The sequence below is a fragment of the Aegilops tauschii genome, chromosome 6 (assembly GCF_002575655.3).
Source record: "Aegilops tauschii subsp. strangulata cultivar AL8/78 chromosome 6, Aet v6.0, whole genome shotgun sequence".
NCBI classification, from domain to species: Eukaryota; Viridiplantae; Streptophyta; class Magnoliopsida; order Poales; family Poaceae; genus Aegilops; species Aegilops tauschii.
In genome coordinates, this window is record NC_053040.3 from 223,315,401 (window position 1) to 223,337,301 (window position 21,901).

A 21,901-nucleotide genomic window follows, 5' to 3' on the forward strand; every position below is an offset into this window, starting at 1 on the left:
GTGGGAAAGTTACGAACTTATCCCCCGTTTAAAATTTTGGACATCACATCGGTTGGGTATAGGATGGTAATCTCACATCCCCCCAATATTTGCTGGTAGCGATTTCGTGCAAGGAGAGGGTGTTTTGCCGCCCACGGTTGGCACCCACGGTGTATGAACGGGGCTGACAGGTAGGGCGGTTCTGTCATGTCTGAGGGAAGTTACACATCTGCCCCTATTTAAAATATTTGCCTACATCGATTTCGGACGAGGAGAATTTGTTTTGCCACCCACCGTGTATGAATGAGGAAATGAAGGGAGAGACACATGTCTTTTGGACGAGCTTGAATCAAATGTGTTTTTCCGCCCACGTTTGGCGCCCACCGTGTCTGAATGGGCTCAGAGGTGGTCGTGTGATACGTCTCCAACGTATCTATAATTTTTGATTGTTCCATGCTATATTATATTCTGTTTTGGACATTACTGGGCTCTATTATACACTTTTATATTATTTTTGGGACTAACCTATTAACCGAAGGCGCAGCCCAGAATTGCTATTTTTTGCCTATTTCAGAGTTTCGCAGAAAAAGAATATCAAACGGAGTCCAAACGGAATGAAACCTTCGGGAACGTGGTTTTCGGAATGAACGTGATCCAGAGGACTTGGACCCTACGTCAAGACATCAACCAGGAAGGCACGAGGTAGGGGGGCGCGCCTACCCCCCCAGGGCGCGCCCTACACCCTCATGGGCCCCACATTGCTCCACCGACGTACTTCTTCCTCCTATATATACCTACGTACCCCCAAACTACCAAATACGGAGCCAAAAACCTAATTCCACCGCCGCAACCTTCTGTACCAGTGAGATCCCATCTTGGGGCCTGTTCCGGAGCTCCACCGGAGGGGGCATCGATCACGGAGGGCTTCTACATCAACACCATAGCCTCTCCGATGATGTGTGAGTAGTTTACCTCAGACCTTTGGGTCCATAGTTATTAGCTAGATGGCTTCTTCTTTCTTTTTGGATCTCAATACAATGTTCTCCCCCTCTCTTGTGGAGATCTATTTGATGTAATCTTCTTTTGCGGTGTGTTTGTTGAGACCGGGTTTATGATCAAGTTTATCTATGAACAATATTTGAATCTTCTCTGAATTCTTTTATGTATGACTGGTTATCTTTGCAAGTCTCTTCGAATTACAGTTTGGTTTGGCCTACTAGATTGATCTTTCTTGCAATGGGAGAAGTGCTTAGCTTTGGGTTCAATCTTGCGGTGTCCTTTCCCAGTGACAGTAGGGGCAGCAAGGCACGTATAGTATTGTTGCCATCGAGGATAACAAGATGGGGTTTATATCATATTTCATGAGTTTATCCCTCTACATCATGTCATCTTGCTTAAAGCGTTACTCTATTCTTATGAACTTAATACTCTAGATGCATGCTGGATAGCGGTCGATGTGTGGAGTAATAGTAGGAGATGCAGGCAGGAGTCGGTCTACTTGTCTCGGACGTGATGCCTATATACATGATCATACCTAGATATTCTCATAACTATGCTCAAATCTGTCAATTGCTCAACAGTAATTTGTTCATCCACCGTAATACTTATGCTCTTGAGAGAAGCCACTAGTGAAACCTATGGCCCCCGGGTCTATTTTCCATCATATTAATCCTCCAACGCTTAGCTATTTTTATTACTGTTTATTTTACTTTGCATCTTTATCATAAAAATACCAAAAATATTATCCTGTCATATCTATCAGATCTCACTCTCGTAAGTGACCGTGAAGGGATTGACAACCCCTTTATTGTGTTGGTTGCGAGGATTTATTTGTTTGTGTAGGTGCGAGGGACTTGCGCGTGGCCTCCTACTGGATTGATACCTTGGTTCTCAAAAACTGAGGGAAATACTTACGCTACTTTGCTGCATCACCCTTTCCTCTTCAAGGGAAAACCAACGCAGTGCTCAAGAGGTAGCATCGTGTCACGTCTGATTGAAGTTAATAGTCTACCCCTATCGACAGCAGTGTAAATCTGGTCGATTAGGATGTCAAGTGTCAGGGGTAGACAGTAATGTCCATCTCGCAAACACTTGCTTCGGGCAGCCCACAAATGATAGTGGGTGTTTAGCCGCTTCGTTCAAAACATGGGAGAATTAGCATTCACGTTTACTCTGGGCCCTGGCAACTAAATTCAAATCCAATTTGTATTCAATTACGAATATCCATAGATAATTCTACGTTTTGTTATTTATTTTTCAAAACCACGACAAAGATTTATTCCACCTTTATATATGATTATGATTTAGAAATGTCGTGATCTTCGAATTCAGTAGGTTGGATACACTTTGAGTCAAACAGTTATTTCATCCAATACAATATGCTCACATGAAAAACAGTTCACCTTATGTCAATCATACAAGTACTGAGGATTACCTCGCCTAAAAAATTCGGATCATTACAACACATGGACAAAATAGGGGGTCTTACAACATAATCCATTCAGAGACATGACACAACATGCAAGTATAATAATCTAATGACAATTTCAACTGGTATCTAAAGAAGAACTGGGATTACCCTGGGCTTTAGATAGCAGAAGCAGCAGGACCTCCTCCGTCTTCAAATGCAACATTCTTACTTCCTCCAATTCTTGGGTTGCTTGCATAATGCGTGCAGCTAATTGCATAATTTTCCAGCCTCAAGATCAAGATTACCTCATTCATGGCAGCCACACCATCTCTTTCTGCCTCTAGTAGAGCCTCAAGAACTATAATATCTGTGCTCAGACTGCTCTCCAGCGGTGTTGCCTCTGAACTACTACCATCTGGTAACATGGATGGCACACTGCTTCCACAAATAGATTCTGGGGTTGTACACTGTGGCCTAGTGTGAACGGCATCCTGGAAGGTTTCCGCTAGACATAAGTAAGAGTTAGTTATCGCATGATCCAGGAAGTAAGCTTACATGGTAAACGACATACGAATTATTGCCGAGCATGGCAAGCTATATTTTAAATGGTTTGAAGCAGCATCAGCCGAAAAGAAATTAAAATGGTAAGATGAAACTAAGGATGTAAGTGGCAAAAAAAGACATCCGTTAGTTTCATCTAGTTAGTTTTTGCTAGCTCCCTAGTTCATTTTCCTCAAAAAAAACACTTTTGAACTATCATACCACTAGTGGACTTTAATCGGGATTAAACGGGACCCAGTTGACATCACTAGTTGAAAGGCAGTGTATCACTGATATATTTAAGTTGCCAAGGCATCTAAGCAGTTGAAATAATCCGAGAAAGCACTTAACAGTGTGGCCTCATATAAACTACAAAGACAGTCTTGCGATGAAGTTCATAGGAAAAGTTAAGGACTCAAATGAACTAGGCATGCATTTCTTTACGATAATACAACAGGCACTGCTCACATATTGGCCAACTCAGGTATAGCCTAACAAGTAACAAATAAGCATTCGAATCAAGCAATACAACAAAGCAGACAACTTAACTATTTGTAATTCTGTAGGATTACAGGTTGAGGGCACAAGCCAAGAAAGCAACCCACACGCATTACATTTCACATGTACTAAAACACACTGGCTTACCATATGTTGCTATGAAGCCTCGTTCATGTTGCAATGTTCTTTGAAGATATCGCCAGCATCCCGTGGTTGCAAATCTAGTTGTTGTAGTTTATTCTGCACCCTCTATTTAGGTAAAATTAATTTTAATCGCATGATTGGTTCGAATTGATCATCAATGATTCATCTAAACTAATGAAAGAAGGGTGTGTGCTTACACGACAATATATGTGCTTCACTCTGTTTTTATGCTTGTTCGAGGTGCCATCCCCAAAACAACAAATATTTTTCTTGATGGGGTTGGCAGCTCCATAATTAATAGAAGCATCAAATTAGTCATGCAACTTGGGAAGATCAAGAACGCACAAAAGAGTAATGAACAGAGGCTCGGAGCAGTGATGTAATAGCTAGCATCAGAAATGTAGGGTAAAACGAACAAAAAGCAGTGGAACCACATGCTAATTTCCTGATGTATAATTAAGCATAGAGAATATGAAGCAGTCTGATGGAACCAAGAGGTGGCATCAAAACAATACCATTATCATAAATATAGCACGCAAGAAGTAAAATAGTAGGCAGTGATATCTAGGAAGTACAGTAATACTTAGGACAAAACTAAAGCATTGTAACTATATGTGCACTGGTTTGCAATTTAGCACATGTAACATGTTCACTGCCAGAAGTATAGCCCTACACGTGCAAGCAGAATAACGTGTCTCATGAATAATTGAATGATGCCCTGAAGAATTTCAATGGTGCGGTGCTTATGCTAAGAAAGTGAACGTAGGCACGGGCCGTTGGATAATAGTACCTGATTCTCGGCGGCTTATGGGTGTCGTTGTCATACTTGATAGCTAAGGATCGTCGATGGTGCTCGTGTTGCGGTTGAGTTTGGGCCGGCTGTCACCGTTGCTGAAGCAGCTCCGGTGCTTCGGTTGCGGCGCCTGTCGACATACAAGAAAGCTCATCTGTGGTAAGTCAACAGTTCCATGATCAAGAAGAGAAAAATAGAAGGAGTACAAATCGAAATAACCTGATGAGGCTGTGGCGTCAGTAAAGCAGGGGCGGTGGAGTTGAATATGGTGTCTGTCGGGGATATACCCCGCGGTGTGACCTGACCGGAAGTATGACCCGGCCGGATTTGGCCATTCACTTGTGACCCGCCCTGCATTGGCGACTCACTGATGACCTGCCCGGATCTCTCCACTCACTAATGACCCGTCAGAGCCAGGTGAATCATTGGTGACCCGGCAGGCGGGTTAGAGGACCGAAAAGACCTGGAGGCCTAGAAGCAAGGCCCAGAAGGTCGGCTTAGGTTATGATAGGCTGGCTTAAGATGAAAGGCATAAGGAATATTCTCCTACAAAGGAAGCAAGACTAGGACTCCACTTGTAATAGAATAATCCTAATCCTACTAGGACTAGTCATGTAACCCGCCCCTCCAACTTATGTAAGGAGGGCCAGGGCACCCCAAGAGGGAGGAGTTTTCACAATTTAGGTTTAGACAGACAAGTCAATAGCTCTCGAGATAGAGCACCCTTGTAATCGTGATCATCATCATCAATATCAATGAAGCAGGATGTAGGCTTTTACCTCCACCGTGAGGGGCCGAACCTGGGTAAAACCTTGTGTCTCTCGTCCCACTCAACCCCTCTCAAGCTACCACATAGATGCGTTGGCCTCGCGACTACGTCCTGACACTAAGGACATCTGTCGTGACAAATCCACGACAGTGTCCGTGGAGTGGGTCCGGTGTAGTGGACGAAGGCATCGGCGAAGCACATCCGGCGCGGTGTACAGTGCTTTTGGTGAGGCGGATCTGTTGCGGCGGACGAGGGGTTGTATAAGGGCCAGCGATGGGGCGGACGAGGGAGTCACTGAAGGACCTACACTGTGGTGGACGAGGGTGCCGGTTAAGCATATCTGGTGCGGTGGACCATGATGCCGGTCAAGGAGATCTAGAGCGGTGGACAAGCCAGTCGCTGAAGCGGCTCCGGTGAAGTGGTGAGTTGGCAGTTGGGGGTTCCAAGGTGCGGAAGGTAGATCCGGTGGGGTGTGAGGTCCACCGCTGCGGCGGAGGACTAGATTCGACGGCATGGCGTGGTTGGGGGGGTCGGGGAGGGGCTCTGGGGAAGAATGTTGGGGGCAAAGAGGGGAAAACAATTGAGTTACCAAAGCAGCCCTTTTCCGTTCATGTGGCAGGGGTAAAACAGGAATATCACAGGGCTAAACTTTCGGGCGCGAGATATTTAGATGTGAGCGGGAAGTTTGAAAGCTTTTGGCGCCTGAAATTAAGTGTTCTGCTCTTGTACGTCCGACTATGATATCATGGCCGAGAATTTATTTGTTTTGCACGCAAAAAAGTGCAAGTTTTGAAAATCAATGTCTCCAATTCGAAACTTAGATTGTCCATTCAATTCAAATATGGATCATTGAGCTAGTACAAGAAAATACCATCATACAGTCCAATTCAAATGAAATTCCAAATGTGTTTATCCTAAATGTGATCACAAAAGCAAAAATGTGTATGTGTATGAATAAAGTGGATGATTATAAAGTTTGAACATGCCCGTTGAAAGGATCGAGATGGACCTAGAGGGGGGTGAATAGGTACAATTACAAATTTTTAATTGTTACTTAGCAATTTTAGGCACTAATGCGGAATATGAGAGTGAGCCTAACAATTGCAAGTGTAGTACTAAGTGCTAAGAAAGATAAACAAGTAACACAAGTATGTAAGTAAACAAGCACAATATGATATAAGTAAGTGCTAAGAGACAAGTAACCACAAGTAGAGAGTTAGGGTTAGGAATAACCGCAACTCCGGGAGACGAGGATGTATGCCGATGTTCACTTCCTTGGAGGGAAGCTACGTCACCGTTAGAGAGGTGGATGTTACCACGAAGGCACACCAACGCCACGAAGGCTCACCCTATTCTCCCTTTGAGACAACACCACGAAGGCGTTTCTCAACCACTAGTGGTAGACCTTGGGGTGGTCTCCAAACCCTCACAAACTTTTCCGGGGGTAATCACAAAGGTCGATTCCTCTCCGAAAGACTCCTACCGCCTAGGAGTCTCCAACCTCCAAGAGTAACAAGATCGATGGGGAAAAGCTCAAAGACTTGCTCAAATCACGAATTCCTTGGGTGCAAAGAAGGGGAAGAGGTGGATCTATCACTTGATCAGACAACTTCTCTTCAAAGCTCTCAAATCCCTTGGGGATCTAAGATTTGGTGTGGAGGAATGAGAGAGAGAGAGAGTGAGAAGTGTTCTAGGGTTTGTTCAAAGTGAATGGTCAACCCTCTCCCGTGGAGAAGAAGGGGTATATATAGCGTGAGCATGAATATGGACATTGTAGTGCAAGAGAACGAGCAGGCCGGACATCCGGGCAAGGGGCCGGACATCCGGCCTGGCAAGATATGAGGAACAGAAAACAGAACCAGAGCTGAGAACAGAGGGGCCGGACATCCGGGCCAAGCCCGGACATCCGGCAAAACAGGAAGGCCCGGACATCCGGCAGGTGGCCGGACATCCGACGCACAGCCCAGCATAAAAACGTTCTCTGGATATCTATGCCCGGATATCCGGAATGGGGCCCGGACATCCGGCGTAACAGGAAGGCCCGGACATCCGGGGAAATCCCGGACATCCGGTGCGATCACAACTAGAATACAGAACCATAGTAGTTCCACGGGTAGTATAGGTCGGACATCTGGGATAGGGCCCGGACATCCGGCGTGACAGGAAGGCCCGGACATCCGGGGTAAAGCCCGGACATCCGGCAGCCAGGAGACAAAAACAGTAAGGTTTAAGCATGTGTATGTGGCAGGGAGGTTTGTGGCAAGAGCAAGCCTTTAACTAACCCTATCGATCCCCTCTTAATAGTGCGGGATCCTATACTCAAGAAAACAAATATGGAATCAATTTTTATGCTTCATCCTTGAGTAAAATCACTTGTATGCTCTTGATCCACACACTTCGATGATCCGAGAACTAACACCTGAGATTAACTTGACAACCATTGTTATTCCCCTACATGTATATTGTCATCAACATCAAAATATGATGTAAGGGCATGATTGCTCTTTCACCCGTATGTGTATATCTCTAGGTTTGATATATGAATTTGAAATCACGAAATCCCGGCTTAAAAAATGTACCTCCGTTTAAATGAATTACAAAAGCTAATGATGGAGTCGAATTATGAAATTCCAATCTTAGGTTTGTAATTCTGGTACTTCAAGGTATATCACGCATGTTCAAAAGTATCGTCATCTCATAGTGCAAACTGTGAAACAAATTGATCAACCATGAGTGCACACACTATTGACCATATATATCTCAATTACGCTAAAGTCCCTCAAATATAGACACCTCACTCTTTATCTGAAGCCACCCCCCACGTCACCCCGTCTCCCCCCCCCCACACACACACACACAAGTCATTCTCTCCCCCAAATATGAACACACAAGCACATTAACACCCCCCCTCTCTTCTAAAGTCCGGACCCCAATATAGGTCTCTATTGTTGGGGAACGTAGCAGAAATTCAAAATTTTCTACGCATCACCAAGATCAATCTATGGAGTAATCTAGCAACGAGGGTAAGGGGAGTACATCTACATACCATTGTAAATCGCGATGCGGAAGCATTGCAAGAACGCGGATGAGGGAGTCGTACTCGTAGCGATTCAGATCGCGGTTGATTCCGATCTGAGCACCGAAGAACGATGCCTCCGCGTTCAACACACGTGCAGCCCGGTGACGTCTCCCACGCCTTGATCCAGCAAGGAGAGACGGAGAGGTTGGGGAAGACTCCATCCAGCAGCAGCACGACGGCGTGGTGGTGATGGAGGAGCGTGGCAATCCCGCAGGGCTTCGCCAAGCACCGCGGGAGAGGAGGAGAAGGGAGAGGGGTAGGGCTGCGCCGAAAGAGAGACGTTCTCATGTGTATGGCAGCCCCAAAACCCCAATATATATAGGGGAGGGGGAGGGCTGCGCCCCCATCTAGGGTTCCCCCCCCCCCAAGGGGTGCGGCCAGCCCTAGATGGGGCTTGGGGGGGGCGGCCAAGGGGTGGAGAGAGGGGGGCGCCCCACTAGATGGGCCTTAGGCCCATCTGAGACTAGGGTTTCCCCCTTTCCCCCCTTTCCTGCGCCCTGGGCCTCTTGTGGGGGGGCTCACCAGCCCACCTGGGGCTGGTCCCCTCCCACACTTGGCCCACGCAGCCCTCTGGGGCCGGTGGCCCCACCTGGTGGACCCTCGGGACCCTCCCGATGGTCCCGGTACATTACTGATATCACCCGAAACTTTTTCGGTGACCAAAACAGGACTTCCCATATATAAATCTTTACCTTCGGACCATTCCGGAACTCCTCATGACGTCCGGGATCTCATCCGGGACTCCGAACAACATTCGGTAACCACGTACATACTTTCCCTATAACCCTAGCGTCATCGAACCTTAAGTGTGTAGACCCTACGGGTTCGGGAACCATGCAGACATGACCGAGAAGTTCTCCGGCCAATAACCAACAGCGGGATCTGGATACCCATGTTGGCTCCCACATGTTCCACGATGATCTCATCGGATGAACCACGATGTCGGGGATTCAATCAATCCCGTATACAATTCCCTTTGTCTATCGGTATGTTACTTGCCCGAGATTCAATCGTCGGTATCCCGATACCTTGTTCAATCTCGTTACCGGCAAGTCTCTTTACTCGTTCCGTTATTCACATCATCCCGTGATCAACTCCTTGGTCACATTGTGCACATTATGATGATGTCCTACCGAGTGGGCCCAGAGATACCTCTCCGTTTACACGGAGTGACAAATCCCAGTCTCGATTCGTGCCAACCCAACAGACACTTTCGGAGATACCTGTAGTGCACCTTTATAGTCACCCAGTTACGTTGTGACGTTTGGTACACCCAAAGCATTCCTACGGTATCCGGGAGTTGCACAATCTCATGGTCTAAGGAACTGATACTTGACATTAGAAAAGCTCTGAGCAAACGAACTACACGATCTTGTGCTAGGCTTAGGATTGGGTCTTGTCCATCACATCATTCTCCTAATGATGTGACCCCGTTATCAACGACATCCAATGTCCATGGTCAGGAAACCGTAACCATCTATTGATCAACGAGCTAGTCAACTAGAGGCTTACTAGGGACATGGTGTTGTCTATGTATCCACACATGTATCTGAGTTTCCTATCAATACAATTCTAGCATGGATAATAAACGATTATCATGAACAAGGAAATATAATAATAACCTATTTATTATTGCCTCTAGGGCATATTTCCAACAGTCTCCCACTTGCACTAGAGTCAATAATCTAGTCCACATCACCATGTGATTAACACTCATAGGTCACATCACCATGTGACCAACATCCAAAGAGTTTACTAGAGTCAACAATCTAGTTCACATCACTATGTGATTAACACTCAATGAGTTCTGGTTTGATCATGTTATGCTTGCGAGAGAGGTTATTAGTCAACGGGTCTGAACCTTTCAGATCCGTGTGTGCTTTACGAATATCTGTGTCATCTTGTGGATGCTACCACGCGCTACTTGGAGCCATTTCAAATAATTGCTCTACTATACGAATCCGGTTTACTACTCAGAGTCATCCGGATTAGTGTCAAAGTTCGCATCGACGTAACCCTTTACGACGAACTCCTTTTCACCTCCATAATCGAGAAAATTCCTTAGTCCACTAGATACTAAGGATAAGTTCGACCGCTGTCATGTGATCCATTCCCGGATCACCATTGTACCCCTTGACCAACTCATGGCAAGGCACACTTCATGTGCGGTACACAGCATAGCATACTGTAGAGCCTACGTCTGAAGCATAGGGGACAACCTTCGTCCTTTCTCTCTCTTCTGCTGTGGTCAGGTCTTGAGTCTTACTCAATACTCACACCTTGTAACACAGCCAAGAACTCCTTCTTTGCTGATCTATTTTGAACTCTTTCAAAATCATGTCAAGGTGTGCGTTCTTTGAAAGTATCATCAGGCGTCTTGATCTATCTCTATAGATCTTGATGCCCAATATGTAAGCAGCTTTATCCAGGTCTTCCTTTGAAAAACTCCTTTCAAACAATCCTTTATGCTTTCCAGAAATTTTACATCATTTCGGATCAACAATATGTCATTCACATATACTTATCAGAAATGTTGTAGCGCTCCCACTCACTTTATTGTAAATACAAGTTTCCAACAAACTTTGTATAAACCCAAAAACTTTGATCACTCCATCAAAGCGTATATTCCGACTCCGAGATGCTTGCTCTAGTCCATGGAAGGATCGCTGGAGCTAGCATACCTTTTAGCATCCTAAGGATCGACAAAACCTTTCTGATTGTATCACATACAACCTTTCCTTACGAAAACTGGTAAGGAAACTTGTTTTGACATCCATCTGCCAGATTTCATAAATGCAGCTTATGCTAACATGATTCCGACGGACTTAAGCATCGCTACGGATGAGAAAATCTCATCGTAGTCAACTCCTTGAACTTGTGGAAATACTCTTTGCCACAAGTCGAGCTTCATAGACGGTAACATTACCGTCCACGTCCGTCTTCTTCTCAAAGATCCATTTATCTCGGATTTCATGGTTTCTAACCATTTGTCGGAATATGGGCCCACCATCGCTTCTCCATAGCTCGTAGGTTCAGTATTGTCCAACAACATGATATCTCAGACAGGATCACGTACCACTCTGAAGTAGCACGCATCCTCGTCGTCCTACGAGGTTTGGTGGTGACTTGATCCGAAGTTTCATGATCACTATCATAAGCTTCCACTTCAATTGGTATAGGTGCCATAGGAACAACTTCCTGTGCCCTGCTACACACTAGTTGAAGTGACGGTTCAATAACCTTATCAAGTCTCCACCATCCTCCCACTCAATTCTTTCGAGAGAAACTTTTCCTCGAGAAAGGACCCATTCCTAGAAGCAATTAGTTTTGCTTCCAGATCTGAAATAGGAGGTATACCCAACCGTTTTGGGTATTCTATGAAGATGCATTTGTCCGCTTTGGGTTCGAGCTTATCAGACTGAAACTTTTTCACATAAGCTTCACAGCCCCAAACTTTTAAGAAACAACAACTTAGGTTTCTCTAAACGGTGTCGTCTCAACGGAATTGCGTGGTGCCCCTTTTTAAAGTGAATGCGGTTGTCTCTAATGCCTAACCCATAAACGATAGTGGTAATTCGATAAGAGACATCATGGTATGCACCATATCCAATAGGGTGTAGTTATGATGTTCGGACACACCATCACACTATGGTGTTCCAGGCGGTATTAGTTGTGAAATACTTTCCACAATGTCTTAATTGTGTGCCAAACTCGTAACTCAGATACTCATCTCTATGATCATATCACAGACATTTTATCCTCTTGTCACGACGACCTTCAACTTCACTCTGAAATTACTTGAACCTTTCAATAATTCAGACTTGTGTTTCATCAAGTAAATACACTCAGCATCTACTCAAATCATCCGTGAAGTAAGAACATAACGATATCCACTTCATGCCCCCGCACTCATTGGACTGCATACATCAAAATGTATTACTTCCAATAAGTTGCTCTCTTGTTCCATCTTACTGAAAACGAGGACTTCAGTCATCTTGCCCATGTGGTATGATTTGCATGTCTCAAGTGATTCAAAATCAAGTGAGTCCAAACGATCCATCTGCATGGAGTTTCTTCATGCATATATACCAATAGACATGGTTCGCATGTCTCAATCTTTTCAAAAACGAGTGAGTCCAAAGATCCATCTACATGGAGCTTCTTCATGCGTTCTATACCAATATGACTCAAATGGCAGTGCCACAAGTATGTGGAACTATCATTACTATTTTATATCTTTTGGCACGAACATGTGTATCACTACGATCGAGATTCATTTTAGGTGCAAGACCATTGAAGGTATTATTCAAATAAACAGAGTAACCATTATTCTCCTTAAATGAATAACCGTATTGCGATAAACATAATCCAATCATGCTCAACGCAAACACCAAATCTCGATGGTAGAGGGAGCATGCGACGCTTGATCACATCAACCTTGGAAACACTTCCAACACATATCATCATCTCACCTTTAGCTAGTCTCTGTTTATTCCGCAGCTTTTATTTCGAGTTACTAACACTTAGCAACCGAACCGGTATCTAATACCCTAGTGCTGCTAGGAGTACTAGTAAAGTACACGTTCATATAACGTATATCCAATATACTTCTGTCGACCTTGCCCGCCTTCTCATCTACCAAGTATCTAGGGTAGTACTGCTTCAGTGACCGTTCCCCTCATTACAGAAGCACTTAGTCTCGGGTTTGGGTTCAACCTTGGGATTCTTCACTAGAGCAGCAAACGATTTGCTGTTTCATGAAGTATCCCTTTTGCCCTTGCCCTTCTAGAAACTAGTGGTTTTACTAACCATCAACAATTGATGCTCCTTCTTGATTTCTACTTTCGCGGTGTCAAATATCGCGAGTTGCTCAAGGATCATCATAACTATCCCTGATATGTTATAGTTCATCACGAGGCTCTACTAGCTTGGTGGCAGTGACTAAGGAGAACCATCACTATCTCATCTGGAAGATTAACTCCCACTCGATTCAAGTGATTGTAGTACTCAGACAATCTGAGCACATGCTCAACGATTGAGCTTTTCTCCCTTAGTTTGCAGGCTTAAGAAACTTGTCAGAGGTCTCATACCTCTTGACGTGGGCACTAGTCTGAAATCCCTATTTCAGTCTTCGAAACATCTCATATGTTCTGCGACGTTTTCAAAAAACCGTCTTTGGTGCCACAATTCTAAACCGTTAGCAATACGCACTGAACTATCACGTAGTCATCAAAACGTGTGTGTCAGATGTTTCGCAACATCTACAGACGACGCTGAGGTTCAGCACACCGAGCGGTGCTTTAAGGACATAAGCCTTCTGTGCAGCAATGAGGACAATCCTCAGTTTACGGACCCAGTCCGCATAATTGCTACTACCAACTTTCAACTAAATTTTCTCTAGGAACATATCTTAAACAGTAGAACTAAAGCGTATGACATAATTTGCAAAGATCTTTTGACTATATTCATGATATTTAAGTTCATCTGATTAATGAACTCCCACTCAGATAGACATCCCTCTAGTCATCTAAGTGATACATGATCCGAGTCAAACTAGGCCGTGTCCGATCATCACGTGAGACGGACTAGTCATCATCGGTGAACATCTCCATGTTGATCGTATCTACTATACGACTCATGTTTGACCTTTCGGTCTCTTGTGTTCCGAGGCCATGTATGTACATGCTAGGCTCGTCAAGTCAACCTAAGTGTTTCGCATGTGTTCCGAGGCCATGTCTGTACATGCTAGGCTCGTCAACACTCGTTGTATTCGAACGTTAGAATCTATCACACCCGATCATCACGTGGTGCTTCGAAACAACGAACCTTCGCAACGGTGCACAGTTAGGGGGAACACGTCTCTTGAAATTTTAGTGAGGGATCATCTTATTTATGCTACCGTCGTTCTAAGCAAATAAGATGTAAACATGATAAACATCACATGCAATCAAATAGTGACATGATATGGCCAATATCATTTTGCTCCTTTGATCTCCATCTTCGGGGCACCATGATCATCTTCGTCACCGGCATGACACCATGATCTCCATCATCATGATCTCCATCATTGTGTCTTCATGAAGTTGTCTCGCCAACCATTACTTCTACTACTATGGCTAATGCGCTTAGCAATAAAGTAAAGTAATTTACATGGCGTTATTCAATGACACGCAGGTCATACAAAAATAAAGACAACTCCTATGGCTCCTGCCGGTTGTCATACTCATCGACATGCAAGTCGTGATTCTTATTACAAGAATATGATCAATCTCATACATCACATATATCATTCATCACATCTTCTGGCCATATCACATCACATAGCACATGCTGCAAAAACAAGTTAGACGTCCTCTAATAGTTGTTGCAAGTTTTTACGTGGCTTGTATAGGTTTCTAGCAAGAACGTTTCTTACCTACGTAAAACCACAACGTGATATGCCAATTTCTATTTACCCTTCATAAGGACCCTTTTCATCGAATCCGTTCCGACTAAAGTGGGAGAGACAGACACCCGCTAGCCACCTTATGCAACTAGTGCATGTCAGTCGGTGGAACCTGTCTCACGTAAGCGTACGTGTAAGGTCGGTCCGGGCCGCTTCATCCCACAATGCCGCCGAAACAAGATAAGACTAGTAACGGCAAGTAAATTGACAACATCGACGCCCACAACTACTTTGTGTTCTACTCGTGCATAGAAACTACGCATAGACCTAGCTCATGATGCCACTGTTGGGGAACGTAGCAGAAATTCAAAATTTTCTATGCATCACCAAGATCAATCTATGGAGTAATCTAGCAACGAGGGGAAGGGGAGTACATCTACATACCATTGTAGATCGCGATGCGGAAGCGTTGCAAGAACGCGGATGAGGGAGTCGTACTCGTAGCGATTCAGATCGCGGTTGATTCCGATCTGAGCACCGAAGAACGGTGCCTCCGCGTTCAACACACGTGCAGCCCGGTGACGTCTCCCACGCCTTGATCCAGCAAGGAGAGAGGGAGAGGTTGGGGAAGACTCCATCCAGCAACAGCACGATGGCGTGGTGGTGATGGAGGAGCGTGGCAATCCCGCAGGGCTTCACCAAGCACCGCGGGAGAGGAGGAGAAGGGAGAGGGGTAGGGCTGCGCCGAAAGAGAGACGTTCTCATGTGTATGGCAGCCCCAAAACCCCAATATATATAGGGAAGGGGGAGGGCGGCGCCCCCATCTAGGGTTCCCCCCCCAAGGGGTGCGGCCAGCCCTAGATGGGGCTTGGGGGGCGGCCAAGGGGTGGAGAGAGGGGGGCGCCCCACTAGATGGGCCTTAGGCCCATCTGAGACTAGGGTTTTCCCCTTTCCCCCCTTTCCTGCGCCCTGGGCCTCTTGTGGGGGGCGCACCAGCCCACCTGGGGCTGGTCCCCTCCCACACTTGGCCCACGCAGCCCTCTGGGGCCGGTGGCCCCACCTGGTGGACCCCTGGGACCCTCCCGGTGGTCCCGGTACATTACCGATATCACCCGAAACTTTTCCGGTGACCAAAACAGGACTTCCTATATATAAATCTTTACCTCCGGACCATTCCGGAACTCCTCGTGACGTCTGGGATCTCATCCGGGACTCCAAACAACATTCGGTAACCACGTACATACTTTCCCTATAACCCTAGCATCATCGAACCTTAAGTGTGTAGACCCTACGGGTTCGGGAACCATGCAGACATGACCGAGACGTTCTCCGGCCAATAACCAACAGCGGGATCTGGATACCCATGTTGGCTCCCACATGTTCCACGATGATCTCATCGGATGAACCACGATGTCGGGGATTCAATCAATCCCGTATACAATTCCCTTTGTCTATCGGTATGTTACTTGCCCGAGATTCGATCGTCGGTATCCCGATACCTTGTTCAATATCGTTACCGGCAAGTCTCTTTACTCGTTCCGTAACACATCATCCCGTGATCAACTCCTTGGTCACATTGTGCACATAATGATGATGTTCTACCGAGTGGGCCCAGAGATACCTCTCCGTTTACACGGAGTGACAAATCCCAGTCTCGATTCGTGCCAACCCAACAGACACTTTCGGAGATACCTGTAGTGCACCTTTATAGCCACCCAGTTACGTTGTGACGTTTGGTACACCCAAAGCATTCCTACGGTATCCGGGAGTTGCACAATCTCATGGTCTAAGGAAATGATACTTGACATTAGAAAAGCTCTTAGCAAACGAACTACACGATCTTGTGCTAGGCTTAGGATTGAGTCTTGTCCATCACATCATTGTCCTAATGATGTGATCCCGTTATCAACGACATCCAATGTCCATGGTCAGGAAACCGTAACCATCTATTGATCAACGAGCTAGTCAACTAGAGGCTTACTAGGGACATGGTGTTGTCTATGTATCCACACATGTATCTGAGTTTCCTATCAATACAATTCTAGCATGGATAATAAACGATTATCATGAACAAGGAAATATAATAATAACCTATTTATTATTGCCTCTAGGGCATATTTCCAACATCTATCACTTTGTCTCTCGGGCATGCACACATCTCTTCCCCCACTCTCTAGGTCTCCCGGCATCTCTCTTTCCCAAGCACACACACTATGTAGAGTGTATCTTTCCCATACACACAAAACATCGCCCCCAAACGTCTATCTCCTTAGTTATGTGGTTCTCGCACACTCACCTCACACACCACCCCCACTGCAAACAACCACACTTTGTCTCCTTGTGCACCACTCTCCTCTTTCTATCTCTCCCACATGCTGACCCGCCCTAGCTCCTTCCCTGTATACATCTATGTCGTGACTCTTTCCATAGCTCCCTAATGTATCATCGTTCTCAATCTCGCACGTTGTTCTCTACACCATCTATTCTAGATCTCTCATGAAGTCTCTATCACACACACGATGACTCGCTTCCCTTGCGTCTCCGTACATAGGCCACTTTCGAACAACATCAACATTGTCTCCCTATCTATACGCCACTTCTGCACACAAACGACCCCTCTCTCCCCATCTCTCTCTCCCTCGCTAGCTCTCTCCCTCTCTCACCCCTCTCCCACACACACTCGATGTCTCTTCCAAATAGTCAGCTCCCCGCCCGCACCCATGCTATCCTGCTACTACACATGCATTTGTCTCTCTTTGACACACATGTCACACCATTCCCCCTTCCCTATACTAGGTTTACTCATTAGTGGTCTCTCTTCTCCACATACACACACTCCCTCTCACAGACACACGCGGGCACAAACACACACAGACACGCATAAACACCCATCTATCTGGATCCTTCTTTTAAGACACACACCCTTGCATATTATCTCCAGCTCTAGGTATGTATATACCCCCTCTCTCTAGCTCAGATGCACACCAAAATTCTCCATCTCTCTAACTCACACATCTCTCCCCATGTCCACATGTGTATCTCACACACTCACTCTCTGATTATGTCTATGTGTCTCCATGTTACACAACACAAAGCCCCATGTACATGTCTCTCTCTATCCTCCACACATAGAGACACAAAGAATCTCTTATCATTGCCTCAGTCTCTACACATATCACACATGCACGCTATCTCTCTCTCTCGCACACACGCTCAACAAAGGTTTTCCCATGAATAACTTACCGTATATTCATCAACAGTCGTGGTAGTACGGCGAACACGAGACATGAAAAAGAATAAATCTACACGTGCGTAGACCACCTAGTATAACTACTAGGACTAGAGCAAGCCGAAAGCGCGCCGCCGTCACCCCCCTCCTTATCGGCGACGGGAAAACCTTTGTTTTACACAGTCGAGAAGTCATTGTGCTAAGGCCCCACATGCTGAGCCATTGAATAAAATGTAGATCCAAGTTTACGGAAACAAGTATCGATAATACATTTGTATCTCCATACTTATATTTCTTCTCTTATAAAAAAACTGAGTTGGTAATGATGGTACGCCTGCCATCTTGCAATATAGACCATCCAATCTATATCCGACGGATAGAAATTAAACTAAAAGATACCGGCACCTCTCTCCACATTTGCAGACAAGGCCTTCCCTCGTTCATCCTTATCTCCAACAACCTCATTGTTGAGCAATTAAAAAAGGAAGCCTCTGGAACAAACTGGCATGGTGGTCGCTATCGGCGTTGTCCATCCCCATGCCTCCGCTTAGTCCGACCACCAATCACCACCACGCCCCACTCTTCCTCACCTTATATCTCCTCTTTCTCGAGATATCATTAGTTTTTACACATGGGATTACTCCCGCATGGGTCAATCACAACAGGTGTTTTCTAAACAAATGCATCTTGATGTTCCGTGCAATGCACGGACATCTTGCTAGTACTCCTAAAGAAGACTTAATTGGTGATGATGGTGTGTCTGTCATCCGTCATTTTTGACCATTAGATATACATCTAACGACTGTGAGGTAAGTTGTTGCCTTTTCTCACCAACATCCCACTTCTTTGCCAATTTGCAGAAAAACCCATAATTAGTATCTTAAAACCAACCACATCCCTCCCTCACCTCACCAAAATAGCCCAAGGAATATATTCTGATTGAAACATAATATATCTCTAGTGATATATGTATATCAAAATTAGAGTGTTTTCTATCAAGTTTGTGAATAAGTATTATTATAATTATGATCCGTTGCAACGCACGTGAACATTGCTAGTATTTCCAACCACGCAAAAAATGCTAGTATTTCCATAGTTTTGAGTTTTCCATCAAGATATTAGTCACTCATGGTTGATATTTAGTTTCAATTACGTACACATAGGCACTATGTAAATAGCCGTGCTTATTGGCTTCCAAAGCTTAACTTTCACTCCCACTTACAGTATGTAGAGTATTTAACAAAAAACTACCACTTTCAACAAGCCCTAGGAAGAAACTACTGTACAAAAAATAGCAAAAACTTACCCAAAATTTCTTAATCCACACCAAAAAAATACTACCTAGTGCCGATTAGGCTCGTTTAAACCCGTTTATGATAGGGTTGGCTCACATGTCCGTGCTGACGAGGCAGCTTAAACCAACACATTTTGTTTGACCGTTGACACGAGGGACCCACATCTAACCTTCTATCCTGTTATTCCTCCTCAAATCATTATTTTTCCTGAAACATTACTTCAAACAGTACTGATGCGTGTTCGTCGGTGGCGTCGATGATGAGCCAGTTGGCCTCCGCTCCGTCGGACGGGCCGGACGCCGCGCTGGCCTCCGCATGGGTTGGCTGGCTGGCCCGAGCGTGACTCACGCGCGAGCAAGCCGCCGCGCTGGCCTTCGCTCGAGCCAGATGGCTGGCCTTAGCGCGGTGCGCGCGAGCAAGCCGCCGCACCACCGTGCCAACCTAGCTAGCAAACCTTGCATACAAGCAGCTGGATGCATCCAGCAGGGTCTGTGCTATCTTGGCTAGCTAGCGGCCGCGAGCGCCGGACAGAGCTGGCATCCGGGTTGCCGCAAGTTGGGCTCCGCACCGCTGGCTGTTTTGACCTCACCTTCTGCCGGCGGCGGTAGCTGCGTCCCATGGTCGAGGATGACTAGGTGGACGGGCAAGAGGTAGGAGGTCACTCGGGGATTTTTGTCCAGACTAACATGTAGGTCCCACAAGTCATAACGCCTAACTTGCCGGTCGAATAGAAGGCATTGACTTAAGGGGCGACATGGGTTGAAACGTGCCTATAACGACACTTTGTAGAGTAGTCGTTTCTTGGTAGGGCTTGTTGGTAAGGGCATGTACAATGGTTGATAAGGTAGTCTTATCTTAAGTCTGCCACGTATGCAAGTGGTAGTAGTTTCTTGGCATTATTAGTGGTTTCTTGGCGTTATTAGTGGTTTCTTGTAAGAAACAATGTACTAGCGACAAAAGGCGATTCTAGGTTGCGTTGTAATCCAACGGGTACTATTAGTGGTCGCGGGAGTGTATAGCTCGTTTTGTGGGTTCGATCCCGGCCGAACTCACGGTGGCCTTTTTTAAATAGTAACTTCGCTGCGAGCCAATATTGTACACTGGTAGTTTGACTTTTGAAGTCGAATGGACGTGTCGCACCACAATCTGGATGCACTGGATAGCCCAGCCACGTGAACGTGTTTTCCCTCCCATCATCTCGTGGCTCGCGTACTAGAGTAGTACTCCTACATATCAATTCACACCATGCAAAGTTTCTCGCCTGCGTGCTCGCCCTAGCCGCACCTCGCTTGCAGCTTCCTCATCAGCTAGCATATTTAAACTAGCGCCTCCCAATTAAGCCCGGGGAGCCGAAAAAGCCTGGCGCGGCATTAGGAACTGTGCAATATGGCTCTGTACGTAAAGTGCTAGTACTCTACTACTCTGTAGCTTGTGGCGTTGCACGCATGGACTTCACTCCATTATCGGCTCCATAAAGAAATTCCTCTCGATGTGATTTTTTTTGTTTTGAAACGGAGGCAAAAGCTTTGCCTCATCTCATTCATAAAGAAGGAACTACTAACAAAGTTCGACGAGATCCATTACACCTCAACAAATGGAAGCAAAAAGCCTAGTCTCGCTGTATCAAATAACTCAAATGTTCTGCCCCCGTAGTAACCGTCGCTGATAAACAGGCTGCTAGTGTGTGCGTGAGAGGAGCGGCTGAGAAGGCCAGCTACGCGCTTGAATAGAGCATAGAGAGTACCCACTACACAGGTGTACTTTCCTTACATTGATAGTACAACGATGGTTCTAGAGAACAGTAGTACCATCCACTTCCACTGTAGCTCCTTGGCCCTGAGATTCAAGAGTTCAAAACTGGTGCATTACTGTCTGATCTTCTATTAGGAGTATGTTATATTGTGCAATGTGGTGCTCAGTTAACGTTTGGTTCATTTGCTGTGGTGTTTAGTTAACTGCTTGGTTCAATTCTGCAATGCGATGTTCAATTGTTGTGGCTGAATTCTGTTATTGTATACCATGTGAGGAATAAATCGAATTTGGCTGCACTTAATACATAAGAAACATATACAAGTGTTATATTTCCTAGTTCTCAATCATGTTTGGTTTGGATAAACGGGTTTTCCATGTGGCTTGAATTAATCTGATGAATCTGCAATGTGCTTATTTATCATCAACATATTTTACTGATAGCATGCGAACCCTTACTTAACCTGATGACTAACTATCTTATATGTGTTGCAGGGAAACAATAGGAAGCACTGAGGTTTACAAGATGGTACTAACTATTATATCTTGCTTTTTTTTATTCCTTTGCCCCATTTCCAATAAAGAGAAGATAGTTATGCACATCCTTATTTTTAGGGTTCACTAATGATTACCTCTCAAACCACCTCTATGGCCAGGAGGCGAGGAAAGTTTTCATACAACACCCACGGTTCAATATTAAAGTGTTCCTGAAAAGGTCGAAGGATGGACGATTAATTATCCACAAGCACTGGCCCATTGCAAAGACCTTCAACATGAATGAAGGCTCAATATTCGCCTTCCGCTTCAGCAGTTTTCCAGATGAGATGCATCTGTCTATGTACCGTCTATCACGATACCATGTAATGATATATAAGTATCTATTAAGTTGGTTCTAAATTAGTCACATATGCATGATTTGAATACTTGGCTCGCTCTCGCTTTTTGCACCATGGGCGCAACGTGTCATCTTATGAAACCGTGAAAGCCCTTAGCAACGTGGAATAAAGCAAAAAAAAAACATATTGTTTGGT